This window comes from Rhamphochromis longiceps, linkage group LG3 (genome assembly GCF_057381845.1).
Source record: "Rhamphochromis longiceps isolate RC_006_pf linkage group LG3, R_longiceps_female_GT1.1, whole genome shotgun sequence".
In the NCBI taxonomy this organism is placed as follows: Eukaryota; Metazoa; Chordata; class Actinopteri; order Cichliformes; family Cichlidae; genus Rhamphochromis; species Rhamphochromis longiceps.
This window is the reverse complement of record NC_140559.1, coordinates 22,470,240-22,488,893: the sequence shown is the minus strand read 5'-3', so window position 1 is coordinate 22,488,893 and position 18,654 is coordinate 22,470,240. Positions and strand designations below refer to the sequence as shown.

The 18,654-nt window shown below is 40.9% G+C and overlaps 1 long non-coding RNA gene across 1 annotated transcript in view; it reads left to right on the top strand.

Moving 5' to 3' along the window:
- LOC146673433 (uncharacterized) overlaps nucleotides 1-18,654 on the top strand; it is a 461,960-nt gene that overhangs the window by 13,096 nt on the left and 430,210 nt on the right. The window lies entirely within an intron of this gene.

The following is an 18,654-nucleotide window of genomic DNA, read 5'->3' as shown; positions in this document are numbered from 1 at the left end:
TAATCATGTTACAAGGACTGATATGGGCAGTTTCAATACGAATTGTAACTATATAATTAATTGCCCAACGTTGGTCTTTATATACTGTATTTTGCAGACAGAGAGTTACAGCTATCTCTCCCAGACCAAAGACTCAGACTCATAATACAAGTCAGAGCTTTATAAAAAAAAGAAAAAAAAGAAAGTAAGTTGTGTTTTCAAAATTGGAGTTCAAGTTATTTTTACTTCCAATAGTGTTAACATACTACACAGGTCATGAACAAGATTTTTTTTACATTTTCATTGTAGTTGTGGGCTAAAGCAGTTAATTAAAAGTAGTCTAACACAAATATAAATGCTGTAATTTGATTATTTTAATAAACCATATAACTTGGATGGATTCGATGCTGGTGTGACCACAGTGCACACGTCTGATGTTGCTCACAGTGGTCCAAGGGATCGCTCAGGGAGTTTGTGTGTTCGCTCAGACACATGAAAAATTAGAGGGAACATTGGAATCATGTATGATTTTGGTTCCACTTCTCACGTGTACACCACTTTGTGTTGGTCTATCACGTGGAATTCCAATAAAATTGATTCATGTTTGTGGCTGTAATGTGACAAAATGTGGAAAAGTTCAAGGGGGCGGAATACTTTTGCAAGCCACTGTATATAGCACAAGAGTGTTACTAACTCAAGAAAACCATTTGTACTTTAGACTGACTGTGGTATCTTTGTTCATACACAAATTCTTGTATAGTATTTATCTTTTCTTTATTCAAATCAATGAAGAGACGCAGATATCCAGCGATAAAAGACTTGTCTGCATATTCAGAGATCCATTTCCTTTTCTCACAGTATGCTGCTCTTTTATTAGACTTTAACTTTTGTTCTTATATGGTTCTCTGAATGCACTGCAATCAAACCTTGGTCAGATAATTGACTCATTTGTCAACCTGAAGTGGTGAATATCTTTTTGCTGTATTTTTTAATTGCATTAATGAATTTCACAGACTGCTCCTAGTAGATACATCTGGCAAGTTCCAAGATTACCAAGACAAAGCAAAGCACAGTTATGTTTGAAATATGGTATCTCTGTGCTCTCCTCTTCTTTCCTTAAATTTAATAGAGTTAAATGATATGAGTTTAAAAAATAAAAAAATAAAATAAAATAAAATAAAAACAAAGACAATAAAACACACCAAAAAGATAGTTGCATACACGTAAGCTTGCACACAGTCAGAGTTAACAATGAAAATGTTTTGCGATGGGTGTAATTATAATTATGATGATGATGATAGTGAATTAAAACAGAAAATGTAAAAAAAAAAAAAAGAAAGTTGGAAGCGTTAGAATACAGTTTTAAAATGATACAAATGATTATAGACACATTCACATTAAATAGTATCTGGGACCAAAGTGTGCAAATGCTCAACATGGGAAATTATTTCATGTTTATTTTATTCAGTTAGACTTGAAACCTGCATAATATTAGCCTATAGAGTTATGTGTCATGTGTGTGTAAAACAACTGTTTCTTGTTCAAAAATTGTGTGTGTATGAGAGAGAGAATTGCCTTTATAGCCTTCAGTTTTTAATCATGTTATGAGTAGATTTGGTGTCCCACTTAGTGATTGTGGCGGGGGTGTGGTCTCTGGCCTGCTGCAGTGGAGGGGCGATATGGTGAATTGTGAGCGGCGTCGAGGTGGCAGGGGAAACAGGTGTGGGCCAGAATGAATCACTCTATTTCTCTATGTATGTGAGGAGTGGCAATGACAGGAGCTGCTCCTGGAGTTACCTGTGCTGAAACCAGGAAGCATAACTGCTGAATAAGCAACAATAAAAAGCTACAAACACAGAAATTCTGTGTGTGTGTTGGGTCCTTGCCACAGTGGTATTTTAGCTTGCCATGGAGTCACAGTTTGCAGGTGTTACATCTTACAGTTATTATTATCATGAAATATTAGTAAAACTTTACTTTGCTGAAATGGATGCTTTATCATTAATAGGTAACCAGAGAATTGTGACACTGTGGCCAACGCTTCCTAGATTAATCCCTGAGTAGTGTAAAAGCATATAAATTGTTTAACAAGGTTACGTATATAACGTGTACATATATCCTCTGGTATGTCATGTGCTTTTGCATATCGTATAAATAATCATGGTTGGCCGTCCGGCTGCGGTCTGGGGTGTGGGGCCTCCCTGCTGCTGTGGAGTCGGGGCGGTCTGCCTCTCCCCACCGCAGGGAAAAGGGTAACACCACCTGGGTCTGGGTGCGGTTCCCCCCTCCAGGGGCAAGGGTACCTAGACCCGGTTTGTAGAGTACGCTTGGGGAGTGTGATCGTGTATACAGCGTCTCTTTATGTCTGTCTCCACGTCGGCTGAGTGTGAAGTGCACATGAGAGCATGAGGGTGGGAATGGATGTTTGTGTCTGTGTGTGCCTGTATGTTTGTGTCTATATGTCAGGTTGGGTATCAGACACCACCTCTCTGGGGACACCCCAGGCCCTCCAAGGTTTGGAGGCCTATCTCCACCCACCACCACTTCCCCTGCCAGTGGTGGACTCCCTCAGGTGTCGGTGCATTGGTGGTTCTTTGTGTCTGGGGGTGGGCGTCCAGGTACACACCGGCTCACTCCTTGGCGGCCGCTTATCGGGGCCTGGAGCCTGGGGCTCACTCGGACCACTTCGGAGGTGGGGTGCCCCCGGCCTCTCGGCCTGGGGCTCGGTCACTCAGGCACAGCTGGCTGCCGGCGGAGCTCACGGGCACGTCACTGCAACTCCCCCTGGCTTCTGCTCCGCGGCTGCTGAATGAGCCCTCATCTGGGACTCTCCTTAGCTCTTACTGGGACAGTGGCGCGGCTGCCCCTCTGTTGGTCTTCCTTGGTCTCTTGTGTTCTGGGGGCCTCTGGATGTCTGGAGTTTTGATCTCCTCCATACCTGCTTGATACCATAAAGGACAGGGCTGTGGCCCCCCACACTCCCTAGCAGATCATTACATGGAGAAACCTTTGGAATGCAAGCATGCTGATCCACACAGGTATGCACACAGGTGTACACATGGGTATTCACAGACGCGGACTACAGCTTTCTTGGCTGCTGCCTCAAAGCACACTGTGCGCTGTCTATCTTGCGTGCTGCACAATATCGTTTATTATTTAGTAACTATTGATATCTACTGCTAGCTAGTTTATTGTGATGGTGCTTTTTTTTTTCTCTTATTATGTTGCTCTTCGTTGTTTGCTGTCTCCTCTGTTTTTTTTTCTCCATACAGGTGACCCAGGAGTTTTGTTTTTTTTGTTTGTTTGTTTTTTTCTCTCTTCCCCCCCCCCCCCCCCTTCTCACAGTCTCTTCTCCCCTTTGGTTTTCTTTCTTTCTCTCCATCTCTTTCTTTCATTCTTTCCCCCTGTCCTATCCCACAGTCATGTCTGTCCCGCTTACAACTGAAAATAAAATAAATTAATAATTATAATAAAGGTCAATCAAATGGACCAATATGGCAAGGCCATGATGATCCACTTGGTAAAATAAATCCGCTTGGCATCTTTCTTGGCCTCAAGACAACAATTCTGATGGCTATAGATCCAAACGGGACACAAAAATAAAAAATAAAAATAAAAAATAATCATAGTGGGCTGCCAGGGCCATTTTTTGGTCCTAGTCCAGCCCTGGCAGCATGTTCTTTCTTGTTTTCCCATCCCATTAGTTAGATTATGTTCGTTCACTCACTTGCCCTTGTGTGTACTTATGTCTGCATCTCTCTTCTGTTCGTTGTCAGAATCTCCCTTATCCCCTGGCTGTGCGTTCTGCCTGTTAGTTTAGTTTCCAGTTCCTTTCCTTTTGGTTTTGTATTTTGTAAATCTAGGAATAAAGCTGAGTTTTGAGTTTAGTTTTCATCTAAGAGTGCATTTTTGGTTCTCCAATTTGCCCACTTCACATCACTGCATAATAGATACAGTGTGTGTGAAAGATGTAACTGGGTTAAAGACATCATCTGTGCACCCCCCCCCCAAAAAAAAAAATTAAAGTAGTACAGAGACACAATCTGTCTATACTGTCTATGGCTGAATGGACTCGGCAGGATAACAAGCAGTCTCAGGATTATGACCCTCTGGATCACACAAACAGAACCTACAATATTATGCATAGTTCTTGAATCGGAAAAATATGGTGAGTGTCCTAAGCGGCCAGATGAGAGAAGGATGCGACACCGAGGATGTGGACAACTGGGTGAAGAATTTGTCTGACAGACAGCTCACCCAAACAGAGAAAAACATACTTGCTAAAGGGTTGAATTTTGCTGTCACACTGAGACAAATCCCGCTAGTGGAACTGATCACAGCCACAGAAACAGCAATTCGAAACAACAATATTGCAGAAGTGGAAGCAGAGCAACTACGGAAGAAAGTTTCAGCCTGCTTCAGCAATGCAAAGCCAACAGCATCCAAGATCACCATGGAGGAGAGGAAGGCACGAACATCACTTAGTAATGACAAAAACATTATCATCCTTCCAGCAGACTAGGGTAGGTGCACAGTATTGCTAAACCAGAAAGACTATCATGAGAAAATCTTGTCACTACTCAGTGACGAAAATACTTATGAGCCCCTGAAACGAGACCCAGGAAGTGGTTACAGGAAGAGGGTGATAGACTGTCTGAAGCAGTTAGAACAAGACAAGGCTATCGACCGGACCTCATACCACAGGCTATACCCAGGGGAATCTACACCAAGTCTGTATGGTTTACCAAAGATACATAAACAGGGTGCACCTTTAAGACCGATTGTCTGTATGATCAACTCGGTCACCTGTAACATCTCCAAGTGTCTGGCTTCGATCCTCAACCCGCTGGTAGGCAGCTCTGAACACCACATCCAGAACACCTTGGATTTTGTTGAGAAGGTGAGAGATGTCATTATGGAGGCAGATGAAACCATGGTCTCGTACGAGGTTACATCTCTCTTCACTTGCATCCCAGTCACGGAAGCGTTGAAGGTAGTTTGTAAGAGATTACAGGATGACCCCAACCTCAGCAACAGGACCCCTCTCAGCATCGACCAAGTGTGTTTGCTTTTGGAACTGTGTCTTCATTCCACCTACTTCACATACAAGGGTCAGTTCTACAGGCAGAAACATGGGTGTGCCATGGGCTCCCCAGTTTGGCCCATCGTGGCCAATTTGTACATGGAAGAAGTGGAAAAGAGGGCTTTGCTATCCTACCCTAGAACACCACCAAGTCATTGGTTCAGGTATTTGGATGACACCTGGGTGAAAATCAAATCTCAGGAAGAACCAGAATTCATGGATCACATTAACTCGGTGGACCGACACATCAAATTCACCGGGGAGCATATGAAAAGTGGCAGGTTAGCCTTCTTAGACTGTGAGATTTCCATCAGCAATGGGGGCTGTCTAAAGCTGATGTGTACCGTAAGCCTTTGCATACGGATTGGTATTTAAGGTTTGACTCTCATCATCCACTGGAGCATAAACTGGGTGTCATCAGGACGCTACAACACAGAGCGAACACCATCCCCACAGACACAGCGGCCAGGGAAGCAGAAGAACATCACATCAAGAAGGCCCTGAGTAAATGTGGTTATCCCAGCTGGACTTTTGTCAAAGCTGGGAAGGCGCCAAAGAAAGCTCCAGCCGATCCAGGAGAGAAGGACAACCACTGCCTAAACGAAAACCTGTAGTGATTCCATATGTGTCAGGAGTATCGGAGCAGTGAGACGCATTTTTTCTAAACACCGGGTCTCTGTGGCTTTTAAACCCCAAAAAACGCTGCGCCAAATATTGGTCCACCCCAAGGATTGGGTCCCCGACACAAACAGAGTAACAAAGTGTATGCTGTTAAGTGCCAGGAGGATTGCCAGGATTTATACATCGGGGAAACCAAGCAACCTCTGGCGAAGTTGATGGCATAACACAGAAGAGCTACCTCGTCAGGCCACGACTCTGCAGTCTATTTACACCTACAGGCCAGTGGACACTCTTTCAATGATGAGGATGTAGACATCCTGGACAGGGAGGAATGCTGGTTTGAGCGCAGAGTCAAGGGCGCCATTTACGTGAAAAGGGAAATACCATCTCTCAATCGAGCAGGGGGCCTAAGGGTACATCTTTCGCCATCTTGCAATGCTGTGATTGCAGCCATTCCCTAACTCTCTGTGAATGGTACTCATGGCCATTGATCAGTGGGGTTTGGTCAGTGGTTGTTGATCAATGGTCATGAGAATTTGTATAATGATGATGAAGGAACTGATCTCCCAGCCCATTGTTCCTTCACTGGGCTGGTTTCAGTCATTATGCAAATGTACTGTTTATAAGATTTGGGGAAACCTGCACTCAGCTGAGACTGAAGAAGTCACTTGGATGAGTGACGAAACGTTTCTCCCACAAAAGGCTACGTCCAGATGACCATAATCAACTTTTGGAGTTTTACTTACCTGGATGATTGAGCATGCATCAAGACACCAACGGTAAGTTTCTTGCTACCATCCTGTGAGAACTGTCTGGTGCTGCCATCTATTGACTGGGAAATGCTCAAACAGCTGCGGTCTTTGTGCTGAACAGCAGATAATTCTGTTTCCATGATAGAGCACATCTAGTCCCACTTTTTATTATTCATTATGAAGCTAATCCTCAAGTTCAGTAAGGAAGATTTCACATGGCCTCACATGTGTCCACTCAAAGGTCCTGCTGGATAAATCCAACCTTTACCACTTCCACTTTTCCACACTCTCAAGCGGTTTGTGTCACCACTGGTGTAATCCAATCACCTTTTCCCGGCCTAGAGATACATTTTCTGAAAATCTTGTTAACTTGAGAACAAAGGAATATAGAATTTTAATATTTGAATTTGAAATTGATGCCATAGCTTTATCTACTAAGAGGATGATGGTTAGGACTGGCAGCTGCCATTATTTTTCTCCCAGTCTTTAAAATCTAATAAATATTTTTACAGCAGCCCTTGTTTTCCTATCTTTTTTCCCCCCCTCAAGCTTAATACAGTGGCTTGCAAAAGTATTCGGCCCCCTTGAAATTTTCCACATTTTGTCACATTACAGCCACAAATATTAATTAATTTTATTGGAATTCCACGTGAAAGACCAACACAAAGTGGCGTACACGTGAGAAGTGAAACGAAAATCATACATGATTCCAAACATTTTTTACAAATAAATAACTGAAAAGTGGGGTGTGCGTAATTATTCAGACCCCTGAGTCAATACTTTGTAGAACCACCTTTTGCTGCAATTACAGCTGCCAGTCTTTTAGGGTATGTCTCTACCAGCTTTGCACATCTAGAGACTGAAATCCTTGCCCATTCTTCTTTGCAAAACCGCTCCAGCTCAGTCAGATTAGATGGACAGCGTTTGTGAACAGCAGTATAAAAGATCTTGCAAAGGATTCTCGATTGGATTTAGATCTGGACTTTGACTGGGCCGTTCCTACAAAGGACCCCCTGATTAGGTAGAGGATCATCAGGGGGTCCTTTGTCCCTCTTTGGGGGGAAACTCCAACAGGGTTTAAATCTGGAACTCTCCACCATTTGACCCTTAGAACTAAAGAAGCTTCTCGGATGAGAGGTGAAACGTCTTCAAGCAACTTAAACAAGTCCAGATGCTTTTCTTTCCAAGCTCCTTAGACAGTGATGTGCAGTGTTAGTTTTCCGCCACACATAGCGTTTTGCATTTTGGCCAAAAAGTTCCATTTTGGTCTCATCTGACCAGAGCACCTTCTTCCACATGTTTGCTGTGTCCCCCACATGGCTTGTGGCAAACTGCAAACGGGACTTCTTCTGGTTTTCTGTTAACAATGGCTTTCTTCTTGCCACTCTTCCATAAAGGCCAACTTTGTGCAGTGCACGACTAATAGATGTCCTATGGACAGATTCCCCCACCTGAGCTGTAGATCAATGCAGCTCGTCCAGAGTCACCATGGGCCTCTTGGCTGCATTTCTGATCAGCGCTCTCCTTGCTCAGCCTGTGAGTTTAGGTGGACGGCCTTGTCTTGGTAGGTTTACAGTTGTGCCATACTCCTTCCATTTCTGAATGATCGCTTGAACAGTGCTTCGCGGGATGTTCAAGGCTTGGGAAATCCTTTTGTAGCCTAAGCCTGTTTTAAATTTCTCAATAACTTTATCCCTGACCTGTCTGGTGTGTTCTTTGGACTTCATGGTGTTGTTGCTCCCAATATTCTCTTAGACAACCTCTGAGGCCGTGACAGAGCAGCTGTATTTGTACTGACCTTAGATTACATACAGATGCACTCTATTTAGTCATTAGCACTCATCAGGCAGTGTCTATGGGCAACTGACTGCATTCAGACCAAAGGGGGCTGAATAATTACACACACCCCACCTTGCAGTTATTCATTTGTAAAAAATGTTTGGAATCATGTATGATTTTCATTTCACTTCTCACGTGTACACCACTTTGTATTGGTCTTTCACATGGATTTCCAATAAAATTGAGTCATGTTTCTGGCTGTAATGTGACAAAATGTGGGAAAGTTCAAGGGGGCCAAATACTTTTGTAAGCCACCATTTGCAGCCAAACATCTATTGTGTTTGGCTGTAAATAAAAATGTTTTAAATCCCTGGAATATTAATGCATTTAATTATATCAGTGTAAGTAATTGTCTTCATAGCTGATTTGAAGACTTCATTTGTTTATATTTGTGTCAGATAAAGATCACATCATTATTTCATTACCAAATAATAGCTACACTTCTCTTGTTCCATTATACTCAAGTTGTGGACAATGTAATGTAAAACAATGTTAATAAAAATGAAATTATATCCTTGAAATGTTTCCAATCACATAATGACACAATACAGATCTAACTGGTATTACATGGGCAAGGGTAACACCGTGTTCTTGTCTCATTAAACTTGTTGATAAATTACTTAATACCTTGCACACAGAGCTGTCTGTGAAGGAAAGTAACTGCCTTTAACTGTCCAGATATGTACTCAAACATAAGCTTGCATAATGTGGATTCTGTTACCATGTAAATCTTGTATAAACTATGTCTCACAAGTGCAGGGCTGCTGGTATTCTGATCAGATATTTTACATTTGCATTAAAACTGAAACGACTATCAGCTGGACACTATATAATGAATTCACTGTAACTATTCACCATCTTCAGAGCATTTCACTTTTGAGCTGGTGCTCCAGAGGACCAACTTTGCCTAACCACTGCAAGAAACCTACCACACACAAGTCAAATGAAAAATAAGGTAAGTGTCCTAATTCGACATCAAAAATGCTTGATAAATAATAAAAAGACATCCTCAATTCAAACATTACAGAGAGTTTGGTGACTTTATTCAGAGTAATTGTTACAGAAGATTAACTGAATGCAATATTTTTGACAAAGGTCAAGTGTAGTTTGACTTTAGATCTACAGGCTATTAAACAAAGATCCAGAGTTCATTTTTCCAGACTGATGTGCTTGATATATTTTTAGTCAAGAATGTAATTATGAGTTTTGCTTTATTATAATTATTGAATTATATCAAATGTAACTGAGACGGATGCCTCACAAAAAGAAAAGGGTGGTAACATTAAAGTGTAAAATCTTTTGTTTTTCTTCACAAGGGAATCATGAGGGTTCAGTGTGCCTCTTTGCTGCTGCCGCTGCTGCTGCTCTCTGCTGCTGTGCTCTCACAGAATTATGAGGAGTTCAAAAGGAAACACACTCTACAAAAGAATGGCCCTTATGATTGTGATGAACTCATGAAAAAAATAAATGACGGTGATGGACGCAATTTCAATACTTTCATTGTTTTTCACACAAAAACAGATGAAAATATAAAAGCTTTGTGTCAAGACCAAAAAAATGATTATATCCCCTTAAAAATGGAGTGGGAGTTTTTTGTGTGTAACAAAAACGGAGGAAAATGGACTAATATAGGTAAACAAACAAATGTGGAGATAAAATGTGAAGAATTTGTACCAGTACACATTCGGGATAAGCCTTGAAACAGCTGTGTTGTTTTCTTTATGACTTGCTAAACAGAATTTCTTAGTGTGATGAAAATCATGTGACCATCTTCTGTTAAGTTATGTCTGGAAATAATGATAACCCGATGATAAAAGGGAACTGAAAGGATTTGAATCAATTGCATTAAATAAAGTGGAATAAAATCTTTCTCTTTTTCTCTTGGTTCGCAATTTTATTACCTGATTTTATTCTGAAAACATACGTTTTATGAACAGTTTCATGAATCATACTTTAAAAATGTTTTAAAAATCAAAAATGACCAATGGAAAATCTGCAAGTTGACCGTTCAAAATAATTTATCCATGATGACACCCACAATATGAGAAAACTAAAGTACGCATGAGAATTTAAAGCATGAATTTCTTTTAAATTGTTTTTTTTTTGTTTAAATATATTTTATATTCTTATTGTGTGGTTTCCTAATTTAGTATGTCCAGTTCATGTTTCTAGTTCTTAGCCTCTTGTCTTAGTTGGTTCCCTCTTGTGCCCTATTCATCTTGGTCTCTTTAATGTTATTTCTCGTATCCCCTGTATGTAGTCTGTCATGTCTCCGTGTTTGTCTGTGTCAAATATGTGTGTCTTAGTGTTCACGCTTCCTGTTTTATATTGACAGTCTCTAGTCTTCTGTGTATTGTGTTTAATTTTGCTTCCCCTACCTCATTAGTTTGATTTTCCTATTCACCCTCTTGTACATATATTGTCTCGGCCTCCCTTTATCTATCGTCAGTGTGTCAGTCCTCTTTCCCTCGTGTTGTTCTATGTCAGTTTTCCTTAGTGTCTTTTCAGTTTAGGTTTAGGATTTGGTTTTCTTTTTCAGTTTCCTTTTGTATTCTTTTCTCATCTTTATTTTGTACTTTTTCATCAGCGTTAATGATGGGCGAATGAAGCCTTTAGAGCACAGGTTTTTAACCTAAGGTCCTCGAGGGGCGCTGTCCTGCTTGTTTTCTAACTAACCTGCCCTTGTAGCTTCTTATTGGCGAAGCACACCTGATCCAGGTAATCAGCACCAGGTAGGGCAGGGATATCAAGTAACTCTTGATATTCAAAGTAATCAGCAGCAGTCGTGATAAGAAAGCAGTTCAGTTTAACGAAGGAAAACTTTCTTCCTGTTCCATGATCAATCTCCAACTGTTAAATGTGTACTCAATATTACTGTAACGTTTTAACAAAGTCGTTTCTTTTTTTAAGATGAGACAGGTGTCCAATCCCAAAACATTCCTTGCACATTCCCATAGACTGAGTGGTCACCAAATTAGAATCTGTGGGACAAATAGGATTTTGGTGTGACTTGCTTTTAGAACCAGCCTTAAGTGGCCTTTAGAGGCTTAATTTTTCTCACTAGCCAATCAGAAATTTGAATGAAGACCATTGGAAACTAATGTCAGATGAAAAAAAATATGATGCTGTTTATTTGTGGTGAACGTGTCTCAAGAGTTGGGAGTTTGCCTTGTAATCGGAAGGTTGCCAGTTCGAGTCCCGGCTTGGACTGTCTTAGTCGTTGTGTCCTTGGGCAAGACACTTCACCCGTTGCCTACTGGTGGTGGTCAGAGGGCCCGGTGGTGCCAGTGTCCGGCAGCCTCGCCTCTGTCAGTGCGCCCCAGGGTGGCTGTGGCTACAATGTAGCTGCCATCACCAGAATGGGTGGATGACTGGGTGTGTAAAGCGCTTTGGGGTCCTTAGGGACTAGTAAAGCGCTATACAAATACAGGCCCTTTACAATGAACAGTAACCACTTAACTCAGTTTTTTTTCTCTGCCATGTTTCAGATTTATTCTGAAAAGAAATAATCATGTTACAAGGACTGATATGGGCAGTTTCAATACGAATTGAAATGAATTGAAACGTATTGAAAATGAGAAGTCACGGTAGGAATTCCTCCTCTCTATACTTACACTCAATGAGCTCCTCTCTAACAAATGCCAAGTTATCATCTCCATACCGTTTATAAGTGTTTGGATTTATCCCATATTTCGAGTTTATAATTTCATCGCTAAATCCAATATCAGTGTACTCAAGTGCATAAAATGAAAAACTATTTTTTCTGAAAAAATACAAACCAAGAGTTGTTTGTTGACAGTATAGATAGTTTTTTTTAACCTCTTACCACCCACCGGGTCCCTGGTGACGGTCTAGCCACGTCAGATGCCAGTCATTTAACCCTCTGGGGTCCAGGGTATATTTGGCCGGTTTTGACTACTTTTGATTTTGTTCCTCTATATTTCACCTTTAAAATATGTTTTTCTTGCCTTGTTTAGTATCATTATTTTCAGCACAACCTCAAATATCTGAAATTTGAGTTATTTTTTCATTTTGGTATACTTTATTAGCACAGTTGATCTAAATTCAGACAAAAAATTCAAAATCCAAGTAGAAAAAAGTTATATTTTTTAGCGAGCTCACGGTTAGCGCGATGATTTGGTCTTGGATGTGTCATTTGATCTTGGATGTAGTAAGCGACGTACGAAGAACGGGCCCCTGCTTCACCCCTATCCACACATCTACCCACAACAAAGCCAGCCCCACCCCCCACTCCAGCCTCACATCTACTTCACAGCTGATCAGGTGAGAAATCAGCTCAAGAGTACGAGTACATAAATATATAATTGTTTTTTTTTTGTTTTCTGGGCATGAATGGAACATGTCTGTTCTCCTGAGCAGCAGTAAATGCCTAAAAATAAGGATTTTATGAAAAGACTAAATCAAAAGCTGCTTACCAACACAGATCATTCACTGCTAGGCTAAAATAGAAGGCTCCTAGTGATACTGAATGAAGAGCTATTTAAGAGCAGTAAGGCAGCCGAGCAAAAAGAGCTGAAGATCCCAGAAACACTCACTTGGAGGATCAACTCTCAGGTAGATGATGCTGATGAGCTTGAAATGTTTTCTGGTTCCCTGGATTACACGACACTTATATGTTCCACTATCAGCAGTCGTCACATCCTTCAGAATCAAAAACACGTCTCCATCCTTCATCTGTCTGTCCTGCAGATCCGCCCGGTTCTTAAAAGATGGATGCTGGTAATCTGGAACAAATTGCCCATTATCATTTAAAAGGACAAGATCTTCATCTTCCAGGTCAGCTCTGCTCCACCTTACAACTGTGATGTTGTCATTTGGAGCTCGACATGTCAGAGTGACGTCTTGTCCAGAAACAACTGTGATGATTTTCTGCTCTGAAACGGGAAACAACACAGAGCAGAGATGTTAAAGATTAGGCTTTCCACTTTCACAGCAGCCAGAGTGAAGCACAGAGACCTCTGAGCATTGCTTAAGAGGTCCCCACACACACACACACACACACACACACACACACACACACACACACACACACACACACACACACACACACACACACAGTTTTCAATAATGTAATTCATTACAGAATTCGTTCACTGTATAATGCACAATAGTAATAAACACTAAACATGCAGGTGGTGGAGTCTCCCATACACTGCATGAAGTTAATATGCAGTAGACTTTTGGTCAGATGTAGCTGAATCTTCGTGCAGCGTTAAGCCGTCTTTTTATTCTCATTATATGTCCTGCCATTAGGCCTTATTATTTGTAGTTGTAAAATTCTTTCCAGTCACCTGTATGCAGACGATATTAAATTGTACTTTTCTTTTAAACCATGTGAATTGGATAAATATCTGTTCTAACAGATTGTCTTAAGGCAATTAATGGTTGGATGACAACTTTCTGCAACTGAGAGTTTAATTCTGCCTCCAGAGAGCTATAAGCCCAAAATTAGAAAACATCTGGGTCCTTTTGTCATCCACAGTAAAAGCTGCTGCTCAGAATCTCAGGAAAAAATGTGATTAATCTTTGTCTTTTGATGCTCATATCAAATATGTGACCCACTCTTGCTTTTTACTTCTACTTACTTAATATACTGACTCCTAAAACTACAACACATCTGGGTTACAGTGACAAGTTCACACAGGCTGTACCCAGGATCATGTTGCCTGCACACACACACAGACAAAGTGCATTACTATAAAATGGTTTTCCTTTCTTACTCTTTATCTGTCATTGAAATCTTATTTAGTTCTTAACAAGTAAAACTCACCTGCAGAGGTAAGCATGCAGAGGCTGACTAACAGCAAAGTTGAGCAGAGTGATGCAGTCACAGCAGACATTTCCTGTAGCACCGATGAATTTAGTTTGTTCTAAATATCTGAGTCTGTTGGTATTTTAACTCAATAACGGAACCTGAGTTTAAACCTGAGAGACCCTACCTGAGATTAAATTTAAGGTTTAAATAAAGCTGTACAGTCCTGAAGTCCAGTGTCCATAGAATTGATTCCAGATTCAGATACTAATGCTTGATAATAATCTCTTCTATCACTTCTTAAGGCTTTTGAAATATGTGAGAGAACTGGATCATTAGTTCTGTGTGATTGTTAAAGAGGTATGTGTCTCTCAGTTTTCTAGTTGAACTGGTCCAGTAGTGTTTGTTGTTTGTTGTTGTTGTGTTTGTTGCTGTGTGTGTGTGTTTCATGTTATACAACTTCCTAGGGTGTACAGTAAGAGTACATTTATAAACTCTTAAAAATAAACTATCTTTTTTGTGGTGGTAGTGGGAACTGTTTTGCTCAGTAGGTGGTGGAGGTCATAGGAGGGAGGGAGGGTAGGCAGTTGGCAATGGTAGAGGATGTTTAAGTGAAGGTTTCCTGTGATTTATAGTTTGGCTTTGGCAGGTAAGTAGGTTCATGGGTTGGGACAGCTCCTCAGCCACACAGAGAGAGAGAGAGAGAGATTTTTTGATTTTTAAAAAATACATTTATTTCTCATGAAATAATCGACATATTGCATACTGCACGCTTTAGTTGTGCAGCGAAAATGCTGAAATCGGAGAAATAAAACGTACGAGGGGAACGATAACAACGACAAGTTTCTCCCGATCGTTTACTCTTGCTGTCCTGTGAACAAAACCGGCGTGGTGTTAATTGTTTGCTGTTTTCGCGTCGCGCATGAGGATATCACCAGGTAAATTCGCGACATTTTTAAACATTTTGTTGTTCAACAGCATCAAGACTGATGGAGTGTGTTTGAGATAACCTCACAACTGTCACAGGTGACACATTTGGCGTTTTTTTGCTGGTTTGTCGGTAGCAGCTCCTGAAACGCAAGTCAGCCACACATCTGTTGGACCAAATCCAGTTAATCTAAGCGCCAGTTAATCTGGAACAGCGGCCAGGGCTCCTGGTAGGGATACGGCGATCGCTCATGCGAAACCCGCATGGGTCTGATGAAACTGGCATTGTGAAAAGTGTTGATGGTGTAGAAATGGATCTGACTAATGACCAGTCTGCAGGTTTTTCTGACACCAGTCAGAAAGGTGACACAACTCTTGAGTCTGTTGTTGATGATTTTTGTTTGGATGACAACATGCTTGATGAGGATTTGCTGAAGTTATCTCAAAAGAGGAAGAGCTCTGAACCTGCCCACTGTAGTACAAAAATGTCAAAAGCTAAGAGAGGAAACAAAACAGGAGAGAGCAGTATGGAGTCTGAAAGTGATTTGTCCCAAAGCCAGGAACACCAGAATCTGTACTCTCCTGCTGAGATCAGGAGGTTCTTACAGAAAACCAAAGGCCTCAGGATGGTGAAAGTGGATTTTTAGTGGATCTATTTTCCAGACCTTAAGCTTTTTGTTGAGTCGTCTCGGGTCTTGACAAAAAAATCTGGAAATTTTATTGATGATGTCTTGACAGACCAAGAGATTTATCGTTTAAAGAAACTGAAGTGGGAGCTCAAGCACTTACTGCTGATGATGACGATGATGTTTAGGAACACCCTAACTCCCTGTCTTTTTTCCTCTGCCTCGCTTCTCTCATGTCTGAATTCAAAATAGGCACATTAAATTTGAATGGTGCTAGAAACGAGGTGAAAAAAGCTGCTTTTTTCAAGCTTATGGACTTAAAGAAATGAGATATTATGTTGGTTCAGGAAACTCACCTGGAGGATGGGCTGTGGGGGGTATGTTTTTTTAGTCATAAGTCCAGTTGTAGTGGAGGTGTAGGGATTGTGTTCTCTATGAATTTTTTACCTGTTTCTTGTGAAGCAGAGGAAATAATCAAGGGGTGTTTGCTGAAAGTTAAAGTCAAATATGAAAATGTGAATATTGTTTTTCTCAATGTATATGCACCAACTAAAGGAGTGGACAGAATGGGCTTTTTAGATGTCCTGTGTGATACTGTTATGGTTTCTAGCGATGATGAGTAGCCTATTTGTTTTTATGTGGGGATTTCAATTGTACTGACCACCTTTGGATAGGAACCACATCAAACCTCATCCTGCATCCTCTCGCAGGCTTAGGCAGCTGGCTGCAGCTGTGGATCTGTCAGATGTGTGGAGGTTTTTCAATGGACATCGGAGACAGTACACATGGAGTCATTCTAAGGACAATCATGTATCTTTGGCAAGACTGGATCGCATATACTCATTTAAACATCATTTGAGTATTTTTAAGGACTAGGGATGGGTATCGTTTAGGTTTTATCCAATACCGGTGCCAAAACTGTACTTTTGAAACGGTGCCGGTGCTTAACCCTTTAAAACCGGTCAGAGCGGGCACGCTCCGTTTTGTGTAACTATTTTTAAATCCCGGTAGCTCTGCAACCACGTAAGCTAGCGCAATAATTTTTTTTGCATATGAAACTGGAGGAGTTGTACTTACATCTTATGCCATCAGCTTGTCCTCGGTCATGGTTTCCTTCCACATACTGTATGCGATGCAAAAAGCTGAAAGGATGCTCTCTACATGCATTGTTCCCACCATGAAGCATGAAGGAGGAGGTATGATGTGGGGGTGCTTTGTTGGTGACACTGTTGGGGATTTATTCAAAACTGAAGGTACACAGAGCCAGCATGTCTACCACAGCATCCTGCAGCGACATGTTGTCCCATCCAGTTTGTGTTTAGTCGGACCATCATTTTTTTATTCCAACAGGACAATGACCCCAAACACACCTCCAGGGTGTGTGAGGGCTATTTGACAAAGAAGGAGAGCGATGGAGTGCTTCACAAGATGGCCTGTCCTCCACAGTCACCTGACATAAACCCCACAGAGTGAAGGCAACAGGGCCAGCAAGTGCTCAACATCTCTGGGAACTCCTTCAGGACTGTTGGAAAACCATTTCCGGTGACTCACCGAGAGAATGCCAAGAGTGTGCAAAACAGTAATTAAAGCAAAGCGTAGCTATTTTCAAGATTGTAAAATATTAAAAATGGTGAGTTGCTGGGAGTCCCCTCTCCAATTGTAGAGTATCACCGAGAGATGGCGCTGTCTTCACAACAACTTTGTCTTGGATATTTCCTAATACAAGTAACTAGTGCTTGCTCATTGATGGCTTATCTGACTGTTGTTAGTTTCTAAGGTAGGTGAGTTTTGTTGTGATTTGGTACTATATATATATATATATATATATATATATATATATATTAAACTGAGTTTAAGAAAATTTCATATTTTTTAACAGCGTTCATTTCTAAATATTTTCAGCTGTTTAAGGATAAGAACATAAACCATTCAGACATTTTGGAGTGGCTATAATGTCACTATGGATACAGTGAGTGTTTTTGTTTTCTTAAAAAAAACAGTTTCATAAACATAATTTTTTATTATTGTAATTTAGTGAAAGTTATTTCACTAAATTACAATAATAAAAAAGAAATCCTAAAAATGAGCTCTATAGAGTAACCACTGCGGTCTGAGGACACATCCACAATTTTTATTCTTGAGTATCAAATTGTTCCACTGAATGTTAGTGCGCCCAGCTGTCAGCAGTGGCAGTCCTAGCCTGTTTGACGCCCTGGGCGAACACTCCCTCTGGCGCCCCTAGTGACCGTGACTATGGCGAGGAAAACAAACGACCTCACAATGACACACGGAAAACAGAGGATAATCATAAAATGAACCACAAAATAAACAAGTCCACAGAATAATAATAATAATAAACTTAAACATAAACACGGAGTCCACAGACTCTGGAACATGACATGAGTATTCTGATTCTGATTGTTTCAGGATGACCTGCCATTATCCAATGACACATCTGCTTACCTGTATCTTTTGCTCATTTCTCCAACTCCTCGTTTCTCTTTTTTCTAAACTGAGCACCTGATGGCTTTGAACTTTTCTTGTCCATCTTGGTTGTAATTTTGCACTCCAGTATGAACACAAATCCCACAACCCGAGGATCACCACAACATGATCTAATAGACCTACACCTTAGTTCACAGATTTGCTTTGTCTAGAGTTTATTTCTGGGATTTCGTACAACCCAGGATTCAAATCATGAATACATAATGGGCTTGGATTTACAACATGATGAATGAAATGTGTTCTATTTGGAAGCAGCCCTCCCCCCCCTCCCCTTTCGATGTGTTGTGTGTGAGACTTTAAATCATCAGACTGTAAATTATAAATTTTAAATTGTCATTGATCCCTTTACCCCGAGTCCTAAAGTGTATATTTATTTTCTTACTCTTCTTATATTTATTATTTGTTTACTTGCACTGCTGTAACTGGAGCCTCGTCCTCTCGTCTCTCTGTATACTGGACTGTAGCGGAGATGACAATAAAGTTTACTTTGACTTCAGCAGCAGGCGCACCGAGGGCTCTCGCGCTCACTTTTGGCATATAGAATTTTGA